Here is a 13163-nt window from a genome sequence, read left to right as displayed (position 1 = left end):
CTAATATCTATATTATCAACAGCTGCGAGTTAAAATCCGCATAAATACGATTCCATTTTCATCATCGTTTATCATCGTATTCCGTTTCTGTTTACAATCAAACGAATACATAATTCGATAATTTTGCAACAAGATAATTATATAAAGTATTGTTAGTAACACAAAGGTTACATTTAACGATCACTGTACAAATATAACTCATTCGTTTAGTATTTAATATACCAATATGAATAACAGGCGGCCATTTTGAATTTCAAATTTAATTTTACTTAACTGGACTATAATACATAGTATGTATGTAAACGAACAACTCGCTCGCACTTGACTTACATTCAGATGATATTATAAATAGCTTGAAACGTAAATGCATCCGTTTTCGATCAGCTGCTATTTGTGAATAGTGATGTACGTTTTATCGATATTTTTATTTATTTAATTTAAAAATTTAATATTTATTTTTTTCTTATTTTATTGTTGTTATTTCTGTTATTATGATGTTGTTGTAAATTCATGTACCTAGCGTACTATTGTATTATATTTTTGACTGCCCCGTTGGTCAAGTGGCTAGATAGCTGTTCGGTCGAAGATATTCAGTGGCTGCCCGGAGTCTGGAAGTGTGTACACAGAGTGTACAGCCGTTGGTTCTGGCCTGTGCACCTGTATTTCGCAAACACTTGTGCACTATAATATGTCCTGCGCAGTGGGCTAAACTCTCTATTAACTTTCGGCCGAAATCGCTCAGGACATCAACTATATTTTTTGTTTTTTTTTTTTTGTGTTAATATACCGATGGTGTTAATCACTTGCGTTAATTGAACCTACTGGGACGACAGCGTGATTTTATATAGCATAATCCTCGAGAAATCACCTATTAAATAATGAAAATATTTTTAAAATACAACTGATGTTTTTCCCTACTCCTGAATCAGGCGGAGTCGCAGGCGGCATTATACTAATTTCCGCTATATACTTTTACGCATTCCTCATTTGTATTGTAACTTTATATAATTGGAATTTACATTAAGTACATATATTATTAACACTTGGTTGTGGTAATTATTTACCTACCTAGCTATACTAAAAAAAACGTAGGCGCGACGCGCCCATCCAACAATTGTATGGAGTACATAATATATAATCTGAAGCCAATGCTTTTTACTCCTCGTCAACAGTCTTATATATATTTATTAATCATAATATAAAATGATGTTTTATATACCGTGCGTGAAAATCAAGAGATTAGAATTCCGTCCTTATCATCTTTGTAAAGTTTCGACACACTCAAATGAACTACGCATTTATAAACCACGTGCTAACGTTGAAAGCGTAAAGCGAATCTAAAAAAAATAGATCAGCCGACTTGGCACAAAACGTAACGCGTAAAAACTGTCAATGGATTTATGTATGTAAATTTTATCAGACTTAATCAGTGTAGAGATGTGACGAGACTGTTAAGCATCAAAAGAATTTCATGAACAAATTTCATTGCTAGAACGAATGAACGAATGAATTGTTTAATTTGTGTTTATCTGTGAAGATTTTGTTAGGTACATGTTTAGCTAATCAGCCGAGATGGCCGAGTGGTAAGAACGCGTGAATCTTAACCGATGATCGTAGGTTCAAGCCCGTGCAAATACTACTGAATTTTCATGTGTTTAATTTATGATTATAATTCATCTCGTGCTTTACGGTGAAGGAAAACATCGTGAACCTGCATGTGTCTAATTTCACTGAAATTCTGCCATATGTGTATTCCACAAACCCGCATTGGAGCAGCGTGGTGGAATAAGCTCCATACCTTCTCCTCGAAAAAGGGAGAGGAGGCCTTAGCCCAGCAGTGGGACATTCACAGGTTGTTACTTTACTTTTTACTTTTTTACGCTAAACCACTGAACTAGGTAGGACTTAGGCTACTTTTTTATACTGAACTCTCTGGAATGGCATCTCTCTCTCAAACATACGGGCGAAGAAGCAGGCGATAACTAATATGCGATATACGAGACTATAAGACTCCTTGTGTGTGTACAACATTGGACAAACCGCACTGAAGTTGCGTGATGGCTTATAATTAGATAATATATATATCATAAATAATTTATATGATATTATTATTTCAAAATGCTAATTTATGTTGTCAAATTGGTTTTTTATCTCGACATTATCGACATATCGATAAAACAGTGCGCGTCCCTACGCACTTTCTCTGCGCACATGTTTAATTTTAGTCAAGGCAAAGACCTTTGACTGAAATTATTTTAGTTTATTGCCGTATCTTTGTTCAAACGTGGCGAATCGTATTATTTTACTGGAAATATGTATTTATCAGGCGGAGAAAGTGCGATCTTTGATGCTTAAATTAAATGGAAATTAAAAAGTTGTTGTTTTCAGCCCAAGGTATTTCAAGACTGCCTATATGTTTTTTATACATTGAAAAATTTATTGCTTTAAAAAATACCTGTCAAACTGGCGTAGTGGTTCTATTTTTTTTTTAAAACGTCTAGCCTCGCCTTTCTGTATGTCTGAACGCGATAAATTAAAAAAAAAACTGTCAAACGGACTTACATACGATTTCATAAACCAATAGCTTAAACTAAACCAATAGTTAAATAAAAACGTTTTGTAGACCGTTTTTCTACCTTCTTTGTATACAGCAGAGGAATGTTATGGTTATATATAAAAATGTACATTTTTATATATGTTTAACAATATACATATATAATATACAAGACTTCAACACTAATCGATCATCTGACCGATGTTTTGTGTATAGAGGACCAATTCTGCTAATTTTTGCGATACCTTTCCGATTCAATTCTTAACGAAAATAAAAGTCAGTTAAATCGTAACTTGGGGAATATCTACTAACCTTTATACGTTTACGATACTAACTCGATTTTATACCGATCCATTTCTTTTTCACGCAGTGGAAACCTGAAAGGTGCCTCCCATGGGGGAGGAACTGGGTTATGTGGGTTTCTTACCCACTAAAACCACTGTGATGGACGTCCTCGGCACGGATCGGAGAGGATCGTGTCGATATAACGCATCCGCGGCCTCTCCCGTGCTGTGCCGCTAAGCCACGAGCGGAGCTCTCCTCAGGTCTATACCGAACCAACTACGACCTAACCACATATGTATCGAGTTTCAGTTTGTTTTCATGATGTTTCAGGATGTTTCAGTTCATTTGCGATAAAATGATAATTTATTGACAAGAGTTAGATAGCCTAGTAGTTAGAACGCGTCAATCTTAACCAATGATTGTTGGTTCAAAGCCGTTCAAGCACCACGGAATTTTCATTTGCTTAATTTGTGTTTATAATTCATCTCGTGCTTGATGATGAAGGAAAACATCGTCAGGAAACCTGCATGTGTCTGATTTCATTGAATTCTGCCACATGTGCATTCTACTAACCCGCATTGGAGCAGCGTGGTGGAATAAGCTTTAAACTAAACGCTAAACGATTAAATACAAAATAGTCATGACAATTATTCGCAAGTTTATTTACAAGTAAATTTAAAGAGGCTTCGCAATGTATTATCTTAACCAATGATTGTTGGTTCAAACCCGTTCAAGCACCACGGAATTTTCATTTGCTTAATTTGTGTTTATAATTCATCTCGTGCTTGATGATGAAGGAAAACATCGTCAGGAAACCTGCATGTGTCTGATTTCATTGAATTCTGCCACATGTGCATTCTACTAACCCGCATTGGAGCAGCGTGGTGGAATAAGCTTTAAACTAAACGCTAAACGATTAAATACAAAATAGTCATGACAATTATTCGCAAGTTTATTTACAAGTAAATTTAAAGAGGCTTCGCAATGTATTATCGACATTCATTTTAATCTTTCTTTTCGTTACTATGGCACTTGTTTTATTTTAAATCACGTTATACTTATTGATTTATATAACTACTTAATCAGGCTTGGCCAATTTAAGCTGGTGAGAACAATAAAGCTGCCCGATCAGCAGTATGTATTCAGTACTTTTATTCTAAAAGTATAACAGACTACAACCAGTAATGGGAGTTAACAAAATCCCAATGTCGACACGGAAATATCACGATCGGATTCTGCGGGAAATTGCGAGTATTTCTAATAAATATAGGTATTTAAAAAACATTCTGATCTCTGAGATCTGAGATCTAGCTGAAAATTTTAAGCCACTGCGCTTGGAAAATTTCCAGAAGTCCAGAAGTCTACGGAATCATAAATTACTGTTCGAAAATGTGGCTGGCTAATGCATTACGATTAAAATGTAATACAAAACGCTTCCAACACCTACAGCGGTTAAAAGATGCAGATAAAAAACATTAATGTAATTTAAAAAAAAAAATAAGTGAAAATACTTGATTTACTAGAGTTGCAAATAATAATATATTACTATTATATTCGGCGTGTTCGGTAATTTTATATTCGGTCGAATACCAACTAAAAAAAAATACAAAAAAAAATTAAATTAAAAAAAAGAATCGTAAATTAATCATTTTGTATATTTATCTTGCTTAACGCTTAACGGTGAAGGAAAATATCGTGAGGAAACCTGCATGTGTCTAATTTCATTGAAATTCTGCCACATGTGTATTCTACCAACCCGCATTGGAGCAGCATGGTGGAATAAGCTCCAAAACTTCTCCTCAAAAGGGAGAGGAGGCCTTAGCCCAGTAGTGGGACATTTACAGGCTGTTATTGTTGTATATTTATCAAATGTAACGTACATTTGATAAATATACAATATATTTTACTATTTATATACATTATACACATGCTTTGTTATAAAAAGTGTATTTTTCTTTTTATCTATTTATATAAGAACTAAAAGAAGTACTAATTAGTAAAATTTTACCTTATTAGGAACTTATTATATAGTTTAGTTATGAAGCTAACGAAATTAATTTATTTATATGCAATATAAGTAAATCGTAAATTTAAATGAAACACTTCAAAATAAAATTACAATTTTTGTTCAGAAATTAATGAGTTGTATAATGGCCTGCCCCGGATTTCCTAGGCCTAGCACCGGTACCGGCCTAGGTGCTCAGCCAGCAGAGCGGTGGGGCCCAGACAAAAATAATATAATTTTACTGCGAGCGCTTCGGAATAGGGCGGCTCGAGTATCAAAGTGCCTACAGGCCTTGGATCTCTAATCCAGGCCTTTTTTTTTAACGCTGGAAAATTGCCGCGTTTGCCCCATGGGAACAGTGGGGGGATATGTGGGGCTCGCCAGTATCCAAGGCGCCGAGTACACCCCGAACAACGGAATTCCCACTAAAAAACCAGCGGTATCCTTTCCGTCTTAACGAGGAGCGCCACGGGATCGCTTTCGCATGCTACCGTGGCGCTCTGACGGCCGGCCCGCCTATGCGGGCCTCCATTCTCTAGGGTGGGTTTCCAGGGTACTGTGAACCCCCCTAGTCTACTCTAATCCAGGCCTCATATATATAGAAAAATCAACATTTTCTCATTATTGCGGTTTTAAGCCATCATTCGGTAATCAGGCCGAGTATTCTGCATATTGTTCAGTATTCGGTTAGAAGCCGAATATACTATTCGTTGCCAGTCTAGTTTAAACATTAACATCATTGCTATAACGTTTATAAATGTAACGTTAAAATGCTTCTGACGCAAAAATGTTTTTTTTTTGTTGTGAAAAAAAGCTAATGCAATAAAGCGGATGACTGTTCTTTTGATTAGATTATGACTTTATTTATGTTTAACGTATTATATATTTTTATATACAAATTATAAAAAAATATAGTGTTTTTTTAAAGGTTTCCTGTATTTTATTAACATGGCATTTACTATATACAGCCTAAAAATATATATATTTTATTTTTCAGAATCATTTCTCTATTTTAAATATTTATCATACGTTAATAGTGAAACTGAATTGTAATTAATATTGTAATTAGTTAGAGAATGTAATCAACCATGCGTAAACGCAGGTTCACCGTTCAATGCGCTTATGCTGTATGATGGCATTGTAACTTGTAAGCAATTAAAGCCAATTTCACACTTCAGAGGAATGTTTACGTTTTTATAGAGTACTTTACACGATTGACGTTTGGACTGTCATGGCGGAGTGGTGAATTGACAGCGATTTTGGTGGGAAAATGAAACGCGAGACAGCCAAAGTCAAAGACAAAATATACTTTATCCAAGTATTAAAGATAATATCAGGAATTACTCTTATTAACAATAAAAAAATTAAACTAATAATCATATACTATTATATTTATATAGTAAATAATCCTGTACAGTATAACAAGTCTTATTTACTTTATAGACTTGGTAGGTAGCGATGTTGCCTAAGCTGTAATAGGTTAAAAATATCTCAAGATAAAATCTTTATTTTACGCATACGAAGTAGGGACATGTCGTTATCCTATACATTTATTTATAACAAGACACTTATCAGTTATCAATTATAAAAATGTTGCAAAAGAAACAGCAAAAATATCTATTTCGCTCTTAATAGAATCCGAATGATCATTGGTCAGTGACGGCGAATGACGTAATAACCGACCAATGAGCGCTCAGATTACAGCCAAATTAGTTTGCCTTTGTACGTTTCAAAACCTGGATAAGTGTAGGAGATCTTTCTAGAAAAGTATTCTAAATAGGGATATCCTTAATAAATTTCTAAAACGTAACCATCTTAAACGGATGTGACATCAAAAGGAAGGATGTCGTCTTACCACGACATTGGATTCGTATCGTATTTTAATTTATATTTCTAGGAGTTTTATTCTTCACTGGCGGCTTGCCACAGATTTAAAAGGGACTAATTGGATATACATAAATATTTATACTTTTATTAAATTTATAATAGTTTTTTTTAAATATTTATATACAACGTACAGCCACAAAGGACATAACATATTAGTTCTCAAGCTCGGTGGCACATTGGCGTTGTAAGGGTTGGTTTATAAGCTGTAGAATATTTTTTTTAATTATGAATTACTCAATCTTGGCACCTAAAAATCCTACTTAGTACCATTAATAAATAAATTTAGAATCATTAATAATTGGACCAACAAAAACCTCATCTTACAAACAATTGAAAGTTTTTATTTTTATTTTAATTGTGCTTGAAACGAAACAAATTCATCTTAAACAAACAAATGTAGGTTCCACACGGGTGGAGCTACATTGGCGAGGCAATTAAGAAACGATCATAAATTACTGATTCAAATGTAAACCTGATCAACTAATCATTTTTTTATGTGAATTAGGAGAAAATCTTTTAACGGAATCGTGATATGTTAAGGTGGGTCTACAATGATATTGAGACATTCGTTCTATTAAAACTCTAATATCTATATCAATACTAGTATTATAAACGCGAAAGTAACTCTGTCTTTTTGTCTTTGGTTCGCTTTTACGGCTAAACCACTGAACCGATTTTAATGACATTTGTTATGAAGCAACCTTAAGCCCCAAGAAAGGATATAGGTTATTTTATTTTATTTAAACCTGCGGGCAAAGCCACGGGCGAAAACTAGTTTTTAAATAAAAACCCTTAGTTGATTGCTTAAAATGTAAATAAACATAACTATCAAATATATTAATTATTATCAAGTAATTATAAATTAATTTAAAATTGTACCACCATATTTGAATTTTAGAAACTGACTTCACAATTTTTTCTTTACAACAATTCAGGTTTTAAATTGTATATGGAAACTAATTACGAAAATTTTAGAAAATATGGCGTAAATATAACTTGAAAGAAAAAATTTAAAATTAGGTCGAATTAAAATTAACTTTTTTTAAATTATACTTTAAAAAATATTGTATTCACAATTAAATAAAAAAGTAAAATGTGTCAGTACTTTTTACAATTTTAATATATTTTACTTATTCATAGGCAAATTATAATAATAAAACAATAAACGCAAAAACATCGCAAACAAAGAAAACAATTGAATATCATTGAATATATTATCAAACATGCAATCTCATTTTACCAATTAATGATCTGTCACTTGTCACGCGCACTTGTTTTTGTTTACAAAAACGAAGGCGCGAAAATTGACAGCTACGCCATTTTAAAATTTTCACATCAATAACACACGAATATTCGACACCTATATCTATTTCCACACGTTTATAAGATAAACAACAGTTTATATAATCACGGTAAACGAAAAAAATAAACCACAATCAGTTAATTTTATATATTTTAAAATATTTACGATTCAAATACACAGTGTCAATAATAAAAGACCTATTTCGATTCACTATTATTAATGTACACAAAAAAGACCATTAATAGATTAAAAATTAACATCGAATTTTGACGTTTGACATTTTCGTATGCGTTTCGTTTTTATGTGAGTATATAAAATAGATATATATGATCGATTGTCGCGTCCGCGCGTCAGTCAGCGGTCGAGAGACTGGTTCGAGTTACCACCTAACCGTTGTAAATAGAATGAGTTTTCGTTCTGTTTCATTCCATATGTTACCGAGTGACTTGTCGCGTATTTTAGATTTCAAGTCATTTATTTTTTTCATGCATTGAACCCGATTATAACTTATAAAATTCAAATGTCTATTAATTAGGGCTTATCGTTAATTAATTTTAAGTTTTATGAGCTTTATCGGATTTTGTAAATAATACATAAGCCTTTAATATTGACCGACTTTTCAATAAATGATTATAATAAAAACATTCTAACAAACATTCAAACAATTCAGTTATAAATATACATATAGTGATTTAAAATCAACGAATTATATATTATAATCTACATAATCTTGTGTAGAATATCATATTATATTGTATTGTATACATTGCGATGTTGAAAGCATTCATTTATATAAACAAACAAATAACTAATTCGGTAACGAAGTGAATGCGTTGCGTTTTGTTAAGGAAATAGCAAATCCATTACCACCCAACTTCACTACCAACGTGTAACCCTCATGATGTTTTCCTTCACCATCATACATACACACAACATTCTGATAAACCCGCGAGATTTGATTCAGATCCTAGTTTTAATTTCAATATTGAAATATTCAAAAAAGTCTTCTTTTTTGTCTATTTACTAGGCGTTAGGGCTTTGTGCCTGTTTGGGTAGGTACCACCCACTTATCAGATATTCTACCTCTAAACAGCAATACTTACTTAGTACTGTTGCGTTACGGTTTGAACTATGAGTGAGACAATTACAGGCACAGGGGATATAACATCTTAGTTCCCAAGGTTGATGGCGCATTGGCGATGTAAGAAATGTTTAGGTAGCAGAATTTCACCGCGAATTATCTCATAATGTTTCACTCTACCGTCAAGCGCGAATTACAAAAACATATTACAAATTAAGCACTCTTTGTAGCTTGGGTTTGAAGCCACAACCTTCGGTTAAAATTCACAATTTCTATCTAGCCACTGATACAAAACTATTTATAGTAAAAAAACAAACTTAACATATCTATAAAAGCGACGAATTTGCATATACCAATTTGAGCTTAAAAACATATCTTCATGCGTCATGCGTCACATGAAAAATCCATCTATTTCTCAATAACAAAATGTAACGTAAGTACCAGACCATTAAATAGGCACGATTGAAACTTTTAAACTAGAATGTTAGTGTAGAAATTACGATCAGAATTTGTAATGCGTATGTTTTTTTTTCTTATTTTATATATTATAAAAATGACTTTACATAGATTAAAAAATAGACAAGATAAAGTTAAGTATCATATTTTAAAATGACAATTCTACGATACAGATTTTCAGAACAACGTTCCGCATGATATAAACCCATTAGGTGACACAACAAAAAATAGTAAATATTTCAGCTAACGATAAATACGGACAGCGTACCAGCTCTTACATGATTAATCGCTTAATACATAGCTTAGATAACATAACGAGTCGAGAAATAACTAATGAGAGTATTATGAATAAGTTGAATATGTATTATTTAAAACAATTATTATGTATATTGTATGTAAAGGCATTTAGGATAAACTGTCATGGTTTTTGTACAGCCATAATTTAATTAATAATAATAATATCCTGGGACGTTATTCACACACGGCCATCTGATCCCAAACTAAGCAGAGCTCGTACTATGGAAACCAGACAACTGATATACTGAAATACATACTTATATAAATAATTACACCCAGGCTCTGGACAAACAGACATGTTCATGCACACAAATGTCTGTGTTGGGTGGGAATCGAATAACTCTCATAATCCGATGGGACGGCTATCCGACACGACCGGAAAGAGTTCAGGAGTAGGACCAACGGCTTTACGTGCTTTCCGAGGTACGGGAGCGTACACACTTCTAACATCCAGACTCCGAGGTGCTACTGAGAATTTTCTGACAGAAAAACCCAATAACTTTTATTGGCCCGACCTGGGAATTGAACCCAGGACCTACGTGTCTGCGGCCTTACATCAAGCCACTAGACCAACGAGCAGCATGGTATATAGGTGTATTTAAAAAGCCTAATAATAACAATAACACAGTCATCATATTCATCAACCTATTCTCGTCTACTGCTGGACTATCTTTTTTTTATGGAATAGGTAGGCGAATGAACATATGGGCCACCTAATGGTAAGTGGTCACCAACGCCCATAGACATCGGCATTGTAAGAAATGTTAACCATCGCTTACATCGCCATAAAAGGATACTTTTCATATCTTATACACGCGATCAACAAAACCCCCGCCCACACCTCCAAAAGTATATAAAATAAAACAAAACTGCCTTTAAAGTTCGCTCTTATCTCGGAGATATGTAAATTGCAATTTTAAATATTAACAAATATTTAACACAGGCTCAGAACTTTCAATGGAAAGTCGAATAATCTGAGAGGTTCATTAAAAACAGTTAACCTTTGCGATAAATCTCTGACCTGACCTGACCGAACCGGTTGCGATTTCACTAACTTAATAATCATGGGCTTCATTGATTAAAAGCCGATATTATCATTATCACCTGTATATTATTATGTTTAATGTGTGTGTGTGTGTTTAATTATATATGTTAGTTTGTCTAGAGTCGAGATGACCCAGTGGAAAGAACGCGTGAATCTTAACCGATGATCGTGGGTTCAAACCCGGGTAAGCACCACTGAATTTTCATGTGCTTAATTTGTGATTATAATTCAACTCGTGCTTGACGGTGAAGGAAAACATCTTGAGGAAACCTGCATGTGTCTAATTTCACTAAATTCTGCCACATGTGTATTCCACCAACCCCCATTGGAGCAGCGTGGTGGAATAAGCTTCAAACCTTCTCCTCAAAAAGGGAGAGGAGGCCTTAGCTCAGCGGTGGGACATTCACAGGCTGTTACTGTACTGTTACTGTTGTCTGGAGTTAGTAGTTTAGCACCCAAACAGGCTGACAAGGCTCATGGGTGTCAAGAATAAAAAAATAATATTTTGTTGTTGATAAATAAATGAATAAAAAATATGACTTAGTGTCTAAAACACGCGAATCTTAACTGAAGATTATTTCAGACAAAAGTCCGTTAAAATGCAATTATAATGTACCTAACAGACGAGCCGGTCGACGTGGTTGGTAGATACTTGCCTTTCACGCCGAAGGTTGTGGTTCGATTCCCACCCATGACATACATTTGTGTGCATGAACATGTCTGTTTGTCCAGAGCCTGGGTGTAATTATCTATATAAGTATGTATTTACAAATGAAAAGTAGTATATGTAGTATATCAGTTGTCTGGTTTTACAAACAAAAAGTACAAATTCTGCTTAGTTTGGGATCAGATGGCCGTGTCTGAATAATGTCCCAGGATATTTATTTATTAACTGCATCTTTTTAAGTTAATATGGCTGTTCAAAAGTTACCAACCATTTTAATAATTTAAATAAATATTATAAAAATAACCATTATTTAATTATTTATTTATGTTTCAAGAATTTCCGTTATTTTTTATTTGTATAGCTTGGAATACTTATATTCAGTTATTTTCATTTGTATATTTTAGCCGTTTTGAAGATTACCTCGTACAAACAGACAGACAAAAATTGAATCTATAACTAACTATTTAATAAAATATGTATTAGAAGCCAAACTTGACCCGTTTCTAATTCTTGTATCATCATAAAACTTGACGAGTGTGTAGATTAGATGACAATAATATGGTACCACCGGGCTGGTCTGATGATGAAACTCGAAGTCTGATTATGTACTATTAAACACAGTATTAGTTTGAACTCAATACTCTTAACTATATTACCAATTATTATTTTACCTCGGTCTTAATGACATAAACATTTTTTTAATAAAGATTAACTAATATAATTAAGTTGAGCTATCATTTCTATTGAAGGGATATAAACGGGGGTTCAGTTAGGTAGGGCTTTGTGCAAGCTCGTCTGGGTAGGTACCACCCACTCATCAGATATTCTACCGCAAAACAGCAGTACTTAATATTGTTGTGTTCCGGTTTCACTCACCCTTGTGAGTGAGCCAGTGTAATTACTGTCACAAGGGACATTATATCTTAGTTCCCAAGGTTGGTGGTGCATTGGCTATATAAGCGATGGTTAACATTTCTTAGAATGCCAATGTCTAAGGGCGTTGGTGACCACTTATCGTCAGGTGGCCCATATGCTCGTCCGCCTTCCTATTCTCTAAAAAAAAGCCGTACGTTGCTGTAATATATCTATGCGAAAGTGTGTTTGTTTGCTATATGGGTCGGAGTAACGAAAAGGCTGTTCATTTTACCTAATGACGAGGAGCTGATGATGAAATGATCTCCGTATGCTTAACACCTCTGTTTGATTTTAAAAACATATTAAATAAATTATAATCACGATTTACTAACACCCTAACGGGTAAATAAATTTGGCACATTTATTGTAGCATGTTTTTAGTTTTTATACTATTATTTTATTTATTACGCAATAATTAAACAAATTATAGGTATAATTTCATTTTATTCTAAATAGGCGTTATCTTGAATGTACAATTCAATTTTAATCGCAAATTAATCTTTGTGATTTCCGTGTAGAAACGTAGATTGTGACAAATGAAGTAAAAATATTGAAAATGTTTTTTTTTATTGTCGAAAGAATGGTAGGAACTCACGTTGTATCTCACTCAACTGAATCTGGATAATCGATTTTATTAATTTCCAAAATAAAATTCGAATGCACTCATT

General features: G+C 33.5%; 1 protein-coding gene across 1 annotated transcript in view; it reads right to left on the bottom strand.

The window, feature by feature from the left end:
* LOC126779447 (calponin homology domain-containing protein DDB_G0272472-like) overlaps nt 1-8145 on the bottom strand; it is a 41195-nt gene extending 33050 nt beyond the window's left edge. The window contains exon 1 of the mRNA XM_050503412.1: nt 7972-8145. The gene's annotated coding sequence lies outside the window, so the exon portion shown is untranslated. The remainder of the gene's footprint in view (nt 1-7971) is intronic.
* Nucleotides 8146-13163: the final 5018 nt, after the last annotated feature.

Source organism: Nymphalis io, chromosome 29 (assembly GCF_905147045.1).
Source record: "Nymphalis io chromosome 29, ilAglIoxx1.1, whole genome shotgun sequence".
In the NCBI taxonomy this organism is placed as follows: Eukaryota; Metazoa; Arthropoda; class Insecta; order Lepidoptera; family Nymphalidae; genus Nymphalis; species Nymphalis io.
This window is presented reverse-complemented; position numbering and strand designations above follow the sequence as displayed.